The sequence below is a fragment of the Capsicum annuum genome, chromosome 5, assembly GCF_002878395.1.
Source record: "Capsicum annuum cultivar UCD-10X-F1 chromosome 5, UCD10Xv1.1, whole genome shotgun sequence".
In the NCBI taxonomy this organism is placed as follows: domain Eukaryota; kingdom Viridiplantae; phylum Streptophyta; class Magnoliopsida; order Solanales; family Solanaceae; genus Capsicum; species Capsicum annuum.
The window spans coordinates 107,815,608-107,834,309 of record NC_061115.1 but is presented as its reverse complement, the minus strand read 5'-3'; positions in this window follow the sequence as shown (position 1 = coordinate 107,834,309).

Sequence of the window (18,702 nt, the reverse complement as noted above, 5' to 3'; positions counted from 1 at the left end):
TATCAATCAACAATATTTGTGACCAAGCCTATCAGTCGGGATGGTCCATGAATCAATGGAACTCTCTGAGTTCCTCATAAAGATATATGACTGTATCTGATAGTCCTGATTTATGAAGTCTAATTCTGAAACTGAGACTGCATCTGAAATTGAAACTGTGGGAAGTAGTCACTTAACCGAAATGCCCCGACTTACCACAGGTGGGGTCCAACCTATGCCCCAGTTTAAAGGGTGTCATTACCGTTCCATTGGTAAAGATAACTTTATGTGACCCTCTTCTAGCAGGTCCTTAAAGGAGAATGGTAGAGCGCTCATCTAGCAGGTCAAGCCACCTGATCTTCCCTCATCTAGTAGGTATGATATCTCTCATCCACCCTCAACTAACAGGTGTGATGTCTCATCCTACGCTGGCTACGTAGTTCTGCAGCATAAGGATTACTTCTAAGAATCACTCCTTCTACTAGTAGGTGAATTCCCATCCTTGAGCTCGCTCGGTGCTAGTTTCTACTCCTAAATGAAAGACTCAGAACTGAATTCTCAACTGAACACTGGCTGAACTGAATCTGACACTGATTATATTACTCAAAAGGTCTGACTGAGTTACGCTGAGATCACTTAGTTCCGTATCTAATAAAAAAATATCAAAATGTAGTATCTAACTGACGATACAGAGCTTGAATAGATTACTTAAATCACTTCTGAGATTAGGATTGAATCACTTGAATACTATTAGAACTGAGATGATTATAGGTCTAAGGCTAGATTACTAGAAAAATAGAGATTACAGAGATAACTGAGATTAATGAGCTTTATTAAGCTTCGCACTTGTCTGAGGATACAGAGTTCTATAGTTCACTGAGTTCTGAGAACCATGGCTCGATTGGATTATCAAGAAACTGACACGGGCTCTATACAACAACTCCGTTTAAGGTATAAATACCCCCAGAACATGATAACATAAAAGTAAGACATAATCATTTTTCATCACAAATCATTCATGCATCATCACGGTCATTCGTTCATCACTACCATCATTCATTTATCATTACAAGCATTAATTCATCATTACAATCATTCATGTATTATCACAATAGTTAAAGAATCACTTCAAGTAGTTGGACATCACAACATACTTTTCCTCTCAAGATCCTTAGGACATCGCATTAAGCATTTAGGAAACATAGACCTCTATTCATCATCATATACTAGTCTAGGAAAGACATGCTATTAGATTATACCCCATTCAATCAGATCTGACATCAAGTACTTCATATCTATATTGGTCTTGTCATGTATTTGGGGGAAACTTCATACTGACTCATCACTATTTACTTGCTAACCACTTGACAAGTATTAAAAGCTTAGCATATATCAAAGAGCACAAAAATCGGGAAATTTACAACCATCATATCTCGACTTGTTCCTTTGTTCCCTAGGGTCTTTCAACAACCACTAGACACGACCGATTATACACCTACTTGGGGATTTCATTCTATCTTGTAACATTTCACCCATTAAGGCATTTTATTAAACACTAGGCATGTATGGACTAGCTCACAATTTGGAGTTTCCTATTCAACATACTATAGAGGACCTTATGCTTCACCTAAGCTCTTTATCAAACTTATGGGGAATGTTCTTCACTTATTCAACCATTTCTACACCCAAAAGTCATGAACACATCACATAGAAAAATAACTTTAAGAGGGTCTATCACAAACATCACATAAATTACACATACTAGGGTCAAAGCTCATAAATTTTGTTGGCAAACATAAATAAAAAATCAACAACACATTAAATATCTATTTCAACTCATACAAATTATTAACAACTCATAACATAAAAATCTTTTAGTTTTAAAAAGGGTTCTTGAGCTTCTTGAATGAAAGGGACACAAGAATCAATATCTACATACCTTAACCTTTGAAATTGGATGATCTTTAGTGCTTGAAACTTTATCCACACTTGAAATAAATAAATTCTTGAAGCCCACACTATTAGGAACTTGATTCTTTAAGAAACCTTGAAGTTTTATGGATGATTTTTTGATGATTAGGGTTCTTGAATGAAACCCTAGTTATACTCTCTTGAGAGAGTTGAAAAAGAAAATGATTGAATTAGGGTTTGAATAAGGGTTTCTCATAGTTATAGAGGTTTAAAAAGGGTGGGAAATGACCAAAATACCCTTGCAAAAACTCCCTTGAATTGATGGAAAAGTATACTTGATCCCATCCGTGACAAGCCGTCAGGCTCGTGATAGGCCGTCACGAATGGTCATCACAAAAGGGGTCCAAATTTTTGGTTTTCTACCCAAGGTTGACGAAGTCATCATAAATGTCGTCAGAATGTGACGACATCATCAAAAAGGGCGTCAGAAACGTGATAGCCCATCAGAAATGTCGTCACCATTTTCCAGCTTGACATGCTGGAGTAAAATAGGCATAACTCTTTGCTATAATATTAGATTTAGGAGAAATTGTTATCGTTGGAAAGCTAATACAAAGATATTTCATTTTATATATATAAAACCACCCATTTCTTAATATACAATGAATTATGGTCGATTTAATTTGACTCAATTTTGACGGTTACTAAAACTTGAACGATAGGAAAGTTTTCAACTCATTCATGAGTTAGGGGACCTCTCTGATCTTAATTCATGCTCACATAGATTCCTACACAATACAAAGTATTTCATACTTGGGAGGATATTTCTTAAACATTTTGACTCAGATTTCGCTTTACCAAATATGCTCTAAGCCTCAGACTGGAAGAGGATTTTGTGGGGCATTACATGGAGTTAGTTGGGGACATGTCGCACCAAATCCTTATTCAGATAGTTTAGAGGCTTTCAGACTACAGTTTTTTCATACTAGATGTTTTCAGACATTGTTTTAGTTTTGGTATCTTCGTTCCGCATTATTCAGATATGGTTTTCTTAGATGTTTATCAGTTTTGAACCTTATGTCCTTTCAAATTTATTTCTGCATTATATAGTATATTTTGCATTGTTCAGGTATAGATATCAGTCATGGGTTATCTTGTTGTCCTTTGGGTACTAGATTAGGACATTACAAACTTGGTATCAGAGCCTAAGGTTCAATAGTGTCCTAGGAAGTCTGAAAGCCACATCTAGTAGAGTCTTGTGCATGGGTGTGTTGCGCGTCACATTTATGTACAAGAGGCAATGAGATATTTTCGGAATAGTTTCCATTCTTTTAGTATTCATGTCATGGCAGTGAGCATAATCTCAAGTCAATCTCTTAGTCTAATCGATTTCTCCCTATCTTTTACAGAACATGACTCCTAAAAAAAGAAATAGGAATTAGTCACCCTCTCAGCTCGAAGAACCTTTGGGCAAATATGTTTCTCATGTAGAGTTTAGAGTTGTATTCATTAATCTTGCTTAGTCAGTTACTACTTAGAATGGCCGACCATTCATCGTTCCAGCCAACCCATTAGCCAATTTAGCTGCATCCAGGATTCGAGACTTCCTCCAAATGAATCCTTCATCCTTTCTTAGGTCTAAGTTAGATGAGGACCCTCAAGAATTCATTGATTAGGTTCAAAAGGTTATAGACATCATAGGGGTTACTCCTGTATAGAGTGCTGAGCTAGTTGCATACCAGTTGCAGGATATTTCCCACACTTAGTTTAAAAGTGGAAGTCAAAAGGACAGATGATGCAGGACCTATTGAGTGGGAGGAGTTTGTCACTATACTCTTAGATAGATTCTTTCCCTAATAGTTGTGAAAGGATAAGGTGTTAGAATTCATCAAGCTCAGGCAGGGTAACATGACGGTGAAAGAGTATTCTCTTAAGTTTACTCAATTAGCGAGATATGCTCTTTATGGGGTTGCAACTAGCAGCGCCAAGATGAGTAAGTTTGTTTCTAGGGTAAACGATACTGGGGTCAATGAGTGTAGGTCTGTGATGGTGAATAATGACATGACTTTAGCCAGGCTTATAACTCATGCTCAGCAGATTGAAGATCAAAAGGTTAAGATAAGGGAAAAATAAAATAAGAGAGCAAAGACAGGAAGTTTCAACTTTGATCAGCCCAATTAGAAGGAGCAAACCACTCTTAGTTCCATCCTAAGTCATCAGTTTCATCTCTTTCTTAAGCCAGTGCTCCAGCTCTTAAGTTTAGAGATTAAAATAGAGATAGGGCGCCAAGCTCTAAGTCTCAGGGCAGTGAATGAAATGCCTGAAGTAATCCTTATTGTCAGACTTATGGTAAGAAGCATAAGGGTGCTTGTAGAGCTGGTAGTGATGTTTATTTTTAATATGGCAAGCCATGCCACAGAGTCAGAGATTATTCCAGTCAGGTTATCAGGGTCATAAAATCGTTATTCAGCTTATTTTGATCAACCAAATCAGCAGGGTACCACTTTCAGTGCTACTAGTAGGCAATCCCCAAATAGACTCTATGCTCTCCAGTGCTGGCAAGATTAGGAAAATTCTCCTGATGTGGTTAATGGTACGTTACCGATCTTTCATGTGCATGTTTATGCTTTGGTAGATCCAGGAGCTTCTTTGACCTTTGTCACTCCTTATATAGCAGTTGATTTTGGAATCAGTTCCAAAATTCTAACACAGCTCTTTTCAGTCTCTACCCTAGTAGCTAAAACTATCCTAGCTCGTCGGGTATATTAGAACTGCCCAGTTATGATATTTTAGAAATGCACTTCAGCAGATCTAGTCCAATTAGAGATGACTAATATTGATGTCATTCTCGACATGGATTGGCCTCATTCCTACAGTGCCATAGTCGAATGTACAAATAGAATAGTCCAGTTTTAGTTTCCAAATGAACCCGTCCTAAAGTAGAGGGGTAGTACTTCATATTTTAGAGGTCAACTTATTTCCTACCTTCGGGTATAAAAAATGACATCTAAAGGATATGTCTATCATCTTTTTTAAGTTAAGGACACTAGTTCTGAAACTCTAATTCTTGAATCAGTCCCAATAGTAAGTGAATATTTAGATGTCTTTCCCAAAGATCTTCTAGGAATTCCTCCTGAAAGGGAAATAGACATCGGCACTGACCTTCTTTCAGATACTCATCCTATATCTATTCCTCCATACAGAATAGCACCAGTAAAACAAAAAGAATTGAAAGAGTAGTTGAAGGATCTCTTAGATAAAGGGTTCATCAGAACCAGTGAATCCCCATGGGGTGCACCAGTTTTATTTGTGCGCAAGAAAGATGGTTCTTTTAGAGTTTGTATTAACTACCGTAAGCTTCATAAAGTCACAGTCAAGAACAGGTATCCTCTCCCCAGAATTGATGACTTGTTTGACCAACTTCAGGGTGCTAGTTATTTCTCTAAGATAGACGTCAAATATGACTATCATCAGCTCATAGTCAGAGAATGTGACATTCCAAAAATAGACTTCTGTACCCGATATGGTCACTTTGAATTCCTAGTCATGTCCTTAGGTCTTACCAATGACCCAACAGCTTTTATGGACTTGATGAACCGTGTGTTCATTCAGCACTTAGATATGTTCGTCATAGTCTTCATAGATGATATTCTAGTTTATTCCTATAGTGAGCGTGATCATGTAGTCCATCTCAAAATTGTACTTCAGAATCTCAGAAATCATTAGTTGTTCGCCAAATTTAGTAAGTATGAATTTTGTCTCAGGTCATTATCATTCCTGGTCTATATCATTCCTGATGATGGCATTAGAGTAGATTTTCCAAAGACCAAAGTTGTAAGAACTGGCCTAGACCTATCTCTCCATCAGATATCAGGAGTTTCTTAGGTTTGGATGGCTATTATAGACGTTTTGTTAAAGGATTTTCTTCTATTGCATCCCTTGTGTCCAGATTGACTAAGAAAAAATCAAGTTTTAGTGGTCAGATCCTTGCGAGAAGAGATTTCAGGAGTTGAAGACTCGGCTCACCTTGCCCCAATCTTAGCTCTTCCAGATGGTCCAGATGGGTTTGTAGTGTATTGTGATGTATCCAGAGTAGGTTTGGGTTGTGTCCTCATACAGTATGGTAAGGTCATATCCTATGCCTCCAGACAACTTAAACCCCATAAGAAGAATAATCCTACTCATGATCTTGAGTTAGAAGTCGTGATTTTAGCCTTAAAGATTGGGAGGCATTACTTGCACGGAGTTCATATAGATATGTTCACCGATCATAAAAGCCTTCAGTATGTCTTTTCGCAGAAAGATCTCAATCTTCATCAGAGAAGGTGGTTAGAGCTATTCAAAGATTATGACATAAGTGTTCTTTATCATTCGGGCAAGGACAATATAGTGCCCGACACTCTCAGTAGACTATCTACAAGTAGTGTTACTCATGTCTAGGATAGTAAGAAGAAGTTAGCTCAAGAAGTCCATCAGCTTTCTAGACTTAGCGTTCGCTTAGTAAATTCATAGGAGGGTGACATATGGTTTTAGAGTAGTTCAAAATTATCTCTAGTTTTTGAGGTAAAAGAAAAGCAAGATAGAGACCCCAGTTTATTCAAGTTGAAAGAGTCAGTTAAGGACCAGAAAGTAGAGGTTTTCTCCTAAGGGGGAGATGGTGTATGGCATTGTCAGGGTCATCTCTGTGTTTCAGGTGTAGATGAATTAAGGCAATGAATTAATGCAGAAGTGCATGGTGCGCGCTACTCTATTCTTCATGGGGCCACAAATAAGTACCACAACTTATGGGAGATCTATTGGTGGAGTGAGATGAAGAGAGATGTTGCAGAGTTTGTGGCTAAGTACTCTATGTATCAGTAGGTTAAGATAGAGCATCAAAAGCCTAGTGGGTCCATGCAAGAGTTCAATATTCCTACTGTGAGGTGGGAAGAAGTAAACATGGAGTTTGTGATGGGTTTTCCTTGTACTCGTCGCCAACATGATTCAGTTTAGGTTATTATAGACAGAATGACCAAATCAACCCCTTTTTTTCCAGTTCATACCTCTTATTCAACTGAGGATTACGCCAAACTCTACATCATAGAGTTGTTTAGATTACACGATAATCCAATATCCATTATTTTAGATAGAGGTACCCATTTCACCTCTCACTTTTGGAAAGCGTACCAAAAAGGTCTAGTTACCCAAGTTCATCTCAGTACAACTTTTTATCCTTAGACAGATGGTCAAGAAGAAAGGACCATTCAGACCCTAGAAGATATGCGAAGGGCATGTGCAATGGATTTCAAGGGTAGTTAGGATGATAACTTGTTTGTGCTTGAGTTTGTATACAACAATAGGTATCATTCCAGTAATTGGATGGATCCATTTAAAGCTCTCTATGGTAGGCGATGCAGATCTCCAGTCGGTTGGTTTGAAGTTAGTGAGGCCTCAGTGATAGGAACTAACTTGGTATTCGATGCCTTAGAGAAAGTTCAGTTAATCAGATAAAGACTCCGGGATGCTCAGAGCTAAAAGAAGTCTTATGTACATGTACGTAGAAAGGATCTCAAGTTCGAGGTTGGTGACTATGTCTATCTAAAGATCTCTCCCATGAAGGGAATGAAGAGGTTCGGCAAGAAGTAAAAGCTTAGGCCCTGATATTTTGGTCCCTTCAAAATTCTCTGTCGCTTCTACAAGGTTGCTTATGAGCTCGAATTGCCTTCAGATCTAGCCTTAGTTAATCCAATCTTTCATCTCTCTTTGCTCAAGAAGTGTATTGGTGACCCAGCAGTTGTAGTCCCTATTCAGAGCATAGATGTTTAGAATAGCCTCTCTTAATAGAAGATTCTAGTAAAAATTCTAGACTACCAGACACGTAGACTGAGAAACAAAGAAGTCCCTCTATTCAAATTTCTTTGGTGGAATTAGTCCATTGAGGGAGCTACTTAGGAAGCACAAGTAGACATGCATACAAAGTATCTTCACCTCTTCTCTGCAAACTCAGATCTAGCTCAAGGTAATAGTTCTCCTTAAAATTTTTAGTTTCATGTTCAGATTTTAGTTACAAACCATTTTTATTCTCAAATTCCTATTTTTAAACTTGGTATCCATTTACCATTGCATATTGAATAATATGTTCATATATTAGATCAGTCATGTGTTCATGCATCAGACATGCCTTTTGCTTATGAGAAGACTCAGTTAATAGAAATCTCAGTCATGTATTCATAAATTAGTTTAGTTATGTATTCATGCATCAAATATAATTGATCAGCTTATCAGTACTCTCAGTCAAGCATTCATGTATCAGCTCAATCATGAAATGATGCATCAGATATGCATGATCTGTATGAATCTCAGAAATGTCAGTTATGTAGTTATGTTTTAGTGTTTATGTTTAGTATGTACTTTGTCTTATCATTTCTCCCCTCTCAGTCAGTCTCATTCAAGGATGAATGTTCCCAAGGGGGAGATGTTGTAATACCTTGAAGTTTCCTAACTAATTTTGCCTCAAGAATGTCAAGTATTAGCTTCTAAATGGAATAATGTTTATTCCATGGGGAATTTTCAAGATTTTCACTTTTTCATATGGGAAATTTAATAAGTTTTCCATCGTTATAAAATTTGCCTAAATCCAATAGCCGGGTAAGAAGTTATGACTACTTCAAGTCCCCGTCATAAAAAAGCATCATATTAGTCAGTGGTGCGCCGCGCTACAAGATTAAATGGAAATTGACCTTTATACAGTGTCCCAGTGCAATTTTTACACATTGCGCCAAACTTCTAGGTTACAAATAAAATGGAAATGCGATGGCTCCAGGTCGCGTCATTTCTCTATTTCCCAATTATCAACATCTAGTGACACAGCGCGATAGCGCCACGTCATGTCAAGGGTCGAGGTTGGGAAATTTTCACCAATTTAAAAGACTCGTCATTGGGTTAAAGGGTCAATTTCCTACCTATATTTAAGCCCTTTAACTCGAGATTCAGCTATTTGGAACCCAAAGTATACTAGTTTCACTCTAATTTCTCTCAAGAAAAAGCTAGGGTTTCAATTGGGGATTCAATTTCAAGAAAGTCTCTCTGTCAATATTCTCTAAATCAAGAACTAAGGTATGTCATGTGTTGATTCATCGGTCTTTTTCACCCATAAAGCTCAAGAATATCTTTTCAAAATCAAAGATTTTTATATTTACGAATGTTCATGATTTTATTGAATTGAAAAGTGATGTTCATGTTGTTGTTTGGTTTCATTCCATGTTATAGAATAATTACAAGAATTGATTCTAGTATGTGGGGAATTACGCGGTATTCATGATAAACCCTTAAATTCACAAGTTGATTGATGTATCCTTGATTATTAGATATATTGGTGATTATATAACCATAGCATGCTCCCCCCATGATTGATTAAATGCCTATGTAAAGGAAAAGTGTCATACTAGTATGATAAAATGAAATCTCCATTCATGTACAAGTTATGTATATCAAGTGTTTGATGAAATGTCTTAGCCAATGAATTTTGTATTGTTGATGTTGGTCCTGTACTCAAGAAAGTAATGCTTTGTCAGTTTCCTTCAATCGATTCCTGGGGGAACTTGTACCCAAAAAATATAAATGTGTACCTAGAGTCCGTGTCATGTTTTCACAATATCCTTAGTCAAGCCATGATCCATAGAACTTAGTTAATTCAGTCAAGTTCAGTTCAGTAATCCATGATCAGTGTCTATTCAGATGGGAGTAGGAATTAGTACCGAGTGAACCCAAGGATGGGAACACACACTGTCAGATAAGGGTGTTATTCTTAGAAGTCATCCTTGCATTCCAGAACTATGTATCCTTCATAGATTGAGGCATCAACACTATCAGATGAGGGTTGATAGGTGGATAAGCACTATCAGATAAGGGCCCCACCATTCTCCTTTGGGGACACTATCAAATAAAGGTTACTCATAGCTTGTCCTTACCACTGGCATGGTATTGACACCCTTCTAATTAGGTTTATATATTGGACCCTAACTCAGCCTTAATGGCGTATTAGGGGCATTTCTATTAGATAACTACTTTCCACAGTTTTAGTTATAGAATCAGGACTGTTAGATACAGTTATTTAGTCTCAATAGTAGAGCTCAGATAGTTCTATAGAATTCAGGAATGTCAGATACTGTCAACTTAGAATAGTACATAACTCAGTTAGTTCCATCAGATACAGGATTGTCCGGTACAGTCACTCATGTCATCAGTTATATCAGTCATCAGAATTCAGTTATCAGTTATGTTAGTTATCAGTAAATTCATGTTATCACTATCTCAGATATAGTTACGAGGTATTTATGCATGTATTCTCATATTCATATTATTCAGTTATCCAGTATTGTTCATGCTTATGAACCCCATGCATTCATCTTACCATCCATGCATACCAGTACATTCAAAGTACTAACACATTTGCGCTATGATGTCTTATACCATAGGTTCATAAGCATGAGCTCGAGAGCATCAGTAGTATTCATGTCTCAGCAGTTTGAGTTAGCAGTGAGTCCTCATCTTTCGAGGACATAATCATTACCTTGTTTCTTTATTTCTTAGTTTATTTTAGTAGTTGGAGTTAGTTGGGGACATATCCCATCAACTCTTTATTCAGACAGTTTAGAGGCTTTCAGACTACAGTGTTTTCAGTTTTGGTATTATTGTACCATATTATTCAGATATGGTTCTATTAGATTTTTATTAGTTTTGAACCTTATGCCCTTTCATCCCTTATTTCTATATTATACAATATATTTTGCAGTGTTCAGGTACAGATATCAGTCATTGGTTAGCTTGTGGTCCTTTGGGGTCATGAGCACTGTGTAGCATTTTGGATATCAGATTCGGGGCATTACAAACTTGGTATCACAGCCTAAGGTTCAATAGTTTCCTAGGAATATTGAAAGCCACATCTAGTAGAGTCTTGTGCATAGGTGTGTTTCATGCTACATTTATGTACAGGAGGCTATGAGACATTTTAAGAACAGTTTCCCTTCTTTCCGTAATCATGTCATGCTAGTGAACATAATCTCAAGTTAATCTCTTAGTCTAATCTATTTCTCCCTTTTTTCTATAGAACATGCCTCCTAAAAGAAGGAATGGGAATCAGTCAGCCTCTCAGTCCGAAGAACCTTTGGGAGAACATGTTTCTCATGAAGAGTTTAGAGTTGCATTCACTACTCCTTCTCAGTCAGTTGCTACTCAGAATGAATGACCAGACATTGTTTTAGCTGACCCATTGGCCAATTCAGCTGCATCTAGGATTCAGGACTTCACCCGAATGAATCCTCCATCCTTTCTTGGGTTTAAGTCAGATGAGGACCCTCAGGAATTCATTAATCAGGTTAAAATTTTACAGACATCATGGGGGTTAATTCTATCGAGAGTGCTGAGTTAACTCTATACCAGTTGTAGGATGTTGCCTGTACTTGGTTTAAATAGTAGAAGTCAGAAAGGCTAGATGATGCAAGCCTATTGAGTGGGAGGAGCTTGTCACTGCATTCTTAGATAGATTTTTTCCCCAACAGCTGAGAAAGGCTAAGGTGTTATAATTCATCAACCTTAGGAAGGGCAACATAACTGTGAAAGAGTATTCTCTTAAGGTTACTCAATTATCCAGATATGCTCCTCATGTGGTTACAGATTCCAAGGCCAAGATAAGTAAGTTTGTTTTTAGGTTAAATGATAGTATGGTCAACGAGTATAGGTCTGCAATGCTGAATAGTGAAATGACTTAAGCCAGGTTTATGACTCATGCTCAACAGATAGAAGATAAAAAGGTTAAGATAAGGGAGAAACAGAATAAGAGAGCAAAGACATATAGTTTTAACTTTTCTCAGCCCAAATTAAAAGGATTAAATCGCTCTTAGTTCCATCCTAAATCATCAATTCTATCTCCTTCTTCAGCCAGTGCTCCATCTCCTAAGTTCAGGGATCAAAATAAAGACAGGGCGCCAGGCTCTAAGTCTCAGGGCAGTGTCAGCAATACTCAAACTAATTCTCTTTGTCAGACTTCTGGTATGAACCACAAAGGTACTTGCAGAGCTGGTAGAGATGTCTGTTTTAGGTGTGATAAGCCGGGCCACAGAGTCAGAGATTATCCCCAGTCAGGTTATCACGGTCAACAAAACCATTTCTCAGCTTAGTCTAGTCGCCCAAATCAGCAGGGTGCCACTTCCAGTGCTACTACTGGGCAATGCCGAAGTAGACTCTATGCTCTCCAGTCCCAATAAGATCAAGAAAATTCATCTAATATGGTTACTGGTAAGTTACAGACCATTCATGTGCATGTTTATGCTTTTTTAGATTCATGAGATTCCTTGCCTTTTGTCACTCCCTATATAGAAGTTGATTTAAGAATCAATCCCAAAATTCTAACAGAGCCCTTTTAAGTCTCTACCCTAGTGGGTAAAACCATCATAGCCTAGTGGGTATACAGGAATTGCCCGGTTATGATATTTCAGAAAGTCACTTCAGCAAATTTAGTTGAATTAGAAATGACTAATTTTAAAGTCATTCTCGGGATGGATTGGCTTCTTTCCTGCTATGCCACAGTCAATTGCTAAAATAGAATAGTCCAATTTCAGTTTTTGAATGAACCCATCCTAAAGTACAGGGGTAGTACTTCAGCTTTCAGAGGTCAACTTGTTTCCTTCCTTCAGGTATGAAAATGATATCTAAAGGATGTGTCTATACTCTTATTTGAGTCAAGAACACTAGTCTGAAAACTCCTAGTCTTGAATTAGTCCCATTAGTGAGTGAATATTCAGATATCTTTCTCGAAGATCATCCAGGAATTCCTCCCGAAATGGAAATAGTCTTCGATATTGACCTTCTTCCAGATACTCAGCCTATATCTATTTCGCCATACATAATGGCACCAAAAGAACTCAAAGAACTAAAAGAGTAGTTGAAGGATATCTTAGATAAGGGATTCATCAGACCCAGTGTGTCCTCATGGGGTGCACCAATCTTATTCATGCGTAAGAGAGATAATTCACTCAAAATGTGCATTGATTACCATTAGCTCAATAAATTCACGGTCAAGAACAATTATCTACTCCCCATAATTGATGACTTATTTAACCAACTTTAGGGTGCTAGTTATTTCTCTAAGATAGACCTCAGATCCGGCTTTCATCAACTCAGAGTTAGAGAATGTAACATTCTTAAAATAGCCTTCTATACCTAGTATTATCACTTTGAATTCCTAGTCATGCCCTTTCGTCTTACCAATGCCCCAGCAGATTTCATGGACTTGATGAACCGTGTGTTCAATTAGTACTTGGATATGTTCATTATAGTCTTCATAGATGATATTTTGGTCTGTTCCCGCAGTGAGCGTGATCATGTAGACTATCTCAATATAGTACTTCACACTCTCAGAAATCATCAGTTGTTTGCTAAATTCAGTAAGTGTGAATTTTGGATAAGCTCACTATCATTCATTGGAAATATCATTCCCGGTGATGGCATTAGAGCAGATCCTCAGAAGACCAAAGTGATAAGAAACTGGCCCAGACCTGTCTCTCCATCAGATATCAGGAGTTTTTTGTATTTGGATGGTTATTACATACATTTATTAAAGGATTTTCTTCTATTGCATCCCCTATGTCCAAATTGAATCAGAAGAAATTCAAGTTTAATGCTCAGATTCCCATTTTAAAACTTTGTATCCATTTACCATTGCATATTTAATCATATGTTCATTTATCAGATCAGTTATGTGTTTATGCATCAGACATACATTCTCTTTATGACAAGACTCAGTAAGTTGAAATATCAGTCATGTATTTATGAGTTAGTTCATTCATGTATTCATGCATTGAATATGCATGATTAGCTTATCAGTACTCTCAGTCGTACATTCATATATCAGCTACGTCATGAAATCATGCATCAGATATGCATGCTCTGTATGAATCTAGGAAATGTCAGTTATATAGTCATGTTTTAGTGTTCATGTTCAGTAGGTACTTTGGGTTATCATTTCTCCCTTCTCATTTCATCTCATTCGAGGATGAATGTTCCCAAGGGGGAGATACTGTAATACCTCCAAGTTTCCTAACTAATTTTGTCTCAGTAATGTCAAGTATTAGCTAATAAATTGAATGATTTTATTCCATGGGTAGTTTTCAAAATTCAATAAAATTTCTATTGATATAAAATTCACCTAAATCCGACAACCGGGTAAGAAGTTAAGACTATTTGAAGTCCTCATCATAAAATAGCATCATATTGGTCAATGGCGCGTTGCGGTACAAGATAAAATGGAAATTGTCCTTTTTCCAGTGTCCCAGCATGATTTCTCTGCATTGCGCCAAACTTCTAGGGCACAAAGAAAGTGGAAACGCAATGGCTCTGCATCGCGCCATTTCCCTATTTCCCAATTGTTAAATTCTAGTGACATGGTGCGACAACGCCATATTGCGCTAGGGGTCCAGGTTAGGAAATTTTTACCAATTTAAAAGCCGCATCCAGGGTTAAAAGGGTCAATTTCCCTCCTCTATTTAAGCCCTTTAACATGATATTCAGCTATGTGGAACTAATAATATACTAGTTTCTCTTAATTTTCTCTCGAGAACAAGCTAGGGTTTCAATTGGGGTTTCAATTTCAAGAAAGTCTCTCCATCAATCTTTGTTAAATCAAGAACTAAGGTTTGTCATGTGTTGATTCATGGGTCTTTTTCACCTATGAAGCTCAAGAATCTCTTTTAAAAATCAAAGATTTGTATATATATATATATGAATGTTCATGGTTTGATTGAATTGAAAAGTGATGTTTATGTGTCGTTTAGTTTCATTCCAGGTTATAGACTATTAATTACAAGAACTTATTCTAGTATGTGAAGAATTGTGAGGTATTTATGATAAACCCTTCAATTCACAAGTTGATTGATGTGTCCTTGATTATTAGATGTGTTGACGATTGTATAACCATAGCATGCTCCCCCCTCTCCCCCTCCCCCCCATGTTTGATTAAATGCCTATGTGAAGGAAAAGTGCCATACTAGTATGATAATATGAAATATCCATTTATGTACAAGTTATTTATGTCAAGTGTTTGATGAAATGCCTTAGACAATGAATTATGTGCTGTTGATGTTGGTCCTATTCTTAAGAAAGTCATCCTTTGTAAGTTTCCTTCAATCGAGTCCTGGGGGTACTTGTACCCAAAAAATATAGCTATGTGCCTAGAGTCTGTGTCTTGTTTTCATGATATTCTCAGTCAAGCCATGATCCATAGAACTCAGTCAGTCATTTGTTTCAGGAAAGCTTAGTAATATAGTAATCACAGTACTATTCCATCAATCAATAGAACTTAGTTAATTCAGTCCAGTTCAGTTCAGTAATCCATGATCTGTATCTATTCAGATAGAAGTAGGAATTAGCACTGACTGAACCCAAGGATGGGAACACATACTGTCAGATGCGGGTATGATTCTTAAAAGTCATACTTGCATTCTAGAACTATGTAGCCAGCATAGGTTGAGACATCAATATTGTCAGATAAGTGTTGATAAGTTAGATCAGCACTGTCAGATAAGCGTCTCACCGTTCACTTTTGGGGATACTTTCAGATGAGGTTCACTCACAGCTTGTCCTTACCAGTGGCGCGGTATTGACACCCTTCTAATTAGGGTTATAAATTGGACTATAACTCAGCCATAATAGCGTATTACGAGCATGTCAGTTAGATAACTACTTCTCATGGTTTCAGTTATAGAATCAGGACTGTCAGATACAGTCATTCAGTCTCAGTAATAGAACTCAGATAGTTATACATAATTTAGGACTATCAGATACAGTCAACTCAGAACAGTACAAAACTCAGCTAGTTTTATTAGATTCAGGACTGTCAGATACAGTCACTCATGACATCAGTTATATCAGTCTTCAGAATTTAGTTATCATTCATGTTAGTTATTAGTAAATTTATTTTATCACGATCTCAGATATAGTTACGACATATTTATGCACATAATCTCATGTTTATATTAGTCAGTTTGCCAGTATTGTTCATGCATATGAACCCCATGCATTCAGCATACCTTTCATGCATACCAGTACATTCAAAGTACTAAAGTATTTTCGCTATGATGTCTTATACCATAGGTTCAGAAGCACGAACTGCAGAGCATCAATAGCATTCTAGTCTCTACAGTCATAGTTAACAGTGAGTCCTCATTTTTCGAGGACATGATTATTTACTTTATTTCTTTATTTCTTAGTTTTCATACTAGATGTTTTTAGATATTATTTTAGTTTTGGTATTGTCGTACCACATTAATCAAATATGGTTTTATCAGATGTTTATCAGTTTTGAACCTTATGGCCTTTCAGCCCTTATTTCCATATTATACAGTATATTTTGTGGTATTCAGGTACAGATATTAGTCATGGTTTGGCTTGTAGTCCTTCGGGGTCATGAGCACTGTAGAGCATTTCGGGTACCAAATTTGGGGTGTTATACCTGTTTAGACTTAGGATGCCTATATGACAAAGCCCGGGTCAGATTGTGTAAAGATTATTATTTATGGGTATTATTATATCTCAAACTCTAGAGTAAAGTGGTTGCAGTTTATTTTAGAGTTTATTAAAGGGGTCCAAAGACTTGGAATGATGTATTAAGGTTAAGGGGAGATGATAGAACAAGGAACTAAGTCAGGCTCTCCGATTCTAGTAGTGATTCCAGTGCATGATAGAACATCAGTAGGGAAGGAAGGTGCCCAACCCATTCTTATCTCACTACCAATTTGTGTACTACAGTTATCATGACATCTTCTCAAGCCAGCTCCATGTTCATACCTCATATCTAAGTATTTTCCATATAATCATGTACGCTCTCAGTTCTTAGTATGAGGATTTTTAGTTCACTCAGAAGTACAAATCATATTACATGTATTTATGAACTTCAAACTCAGGTTATGTAGCTCGTGGCTCATGTACCCACACTTTACAGTATGTTTAGTTCCAGGTGCTCATGCTACACTCTTATTGATCATCAAAATTAAAATTATATCATCTATGACCTCAAATAAGATCTCTTTTATGAATCCATGATATGAATATTCTATTCCTTAGGCCTTAATTAAGTATTGAAGTTATGCATAATATCCTTTTATACTTTAGGTCCTCAAGTTCTAACCTTTTAGTAGCCCTTTATTTTGTAAATATTGTAGTAATGAAGATACATGAACAATGATTTTTATGGGAGGGGGTAAATGTTTTTTATTAAGAAAAAGATTATTGTATGCTTCTTTTATCAAAGGTTATATGTGTGAAGAAAGATTGAGGCAAAATTTTTAATATATATTATGGTTAGTTGATAATTCTATGTGTGTCTTCATGGGATAGTGCATAAAAGTTGTTATTAATAAAAATATTAGAAAATATGAGAAACATATCCTAGGAGGGTTTATTCACTAGAAGTTCATATGTGGTTATAATGATAGGCTTGAATGTTATGTTTGTGTATAAGTGGATGAATGCATTTTGCGCTAGTAAATTCATAGTAAGAGGTTGAAGTTAGTTGTTGAAATGGTAATAAGTATTAATCTTGAGATGAGGGCTCTGAAAATACATTGGATATTGAATTCATGGTTCAAACTAGTGTTTTGTTGTGATGTGTAGTACTTTGTGATTTCGTGTTAGGCTTGAACATTGTAAGGTTATGTAGTTTAACTCAAACTTTGGAGGAAATAGTTATATGTGCCAATGTAAGAATTATAAGTTGAATCTAATGAGCATGGTATTTAAGGGTAAAATTGTAGTTGAGGGAGTATTTGAGAAGTATGGCTAAGCTTGAAAGTGAGCAGTTGCATCGCCTAAGGCATAGTAATCATATCCTAGCCTATGTTTTATAGGTCTATATTCCATGTTACACAGTTGTTTCAATGTTGTGATTTTTTATTCAGATATCTCACTCAGATCATGACTAAGAATTCTTTGCTCCCTAATGCTATTTGAAATTCGTAGAAAAATGTTGGATAAATACGCTAGTTGAGTATAAATTATAAGTATGATTCAACCTGTAAAGCCAGCAATTAAGTTTATCAATCAAAAAAGATAAGCACCTATACTTTTCCTTTTTCCATATGGTCTTACTATCAAATGTTTTATAAGTATGTGCATTCGAGGTAATTTATTCATGTCCATGCAAATTGTGAATTCAGTTCAATCCATGCATCATGTATATGATTCAGATATTTATTCATGATTTAGTTCATAAGTGTTCAGTGAATGATCTCAGTTTTCCATGTATTCTATATCAGACATGGTAATAACCCTTCTATGACCATAGTATCATTGTCTCGTGATTCATGCTTACAAAATTTATTTGGGTATGCCATGAAGACCTTTTCTTTTGATTCTTATACGTGTTTAGTTGAGGGAAAAATCCTAGTGAGAAGTTACGTACTTTATTCTATCTTTAGTAACTTTGGGAATTTTATTGCATAAGTTATCACTTCGCAGATCTATATGTAAGATCATATCATGAACCTTTCAAGTAAGTTCTAAACTCTCAGCATAAATCAGCTCCTTACAATCAATAGAATCAAGTCAGCTCAGAAATCAGTTTCATGATGAAAGTTTTAATGTTTCAGCTCTGCTATATATTTTATTAGTATACATGTCATGTGTAACTTATTCCATTCTTCTAAATTTTCAATAAGTTCCTACATATCATTCGAGGAAGAATAATTAAAAGGTTGAGATAATGTAATAGACCATGCTTTTAACACTCAAATAATTCATTCAAAATGACCTTTAGAACCCCTAATTTGATGGTAGACCATG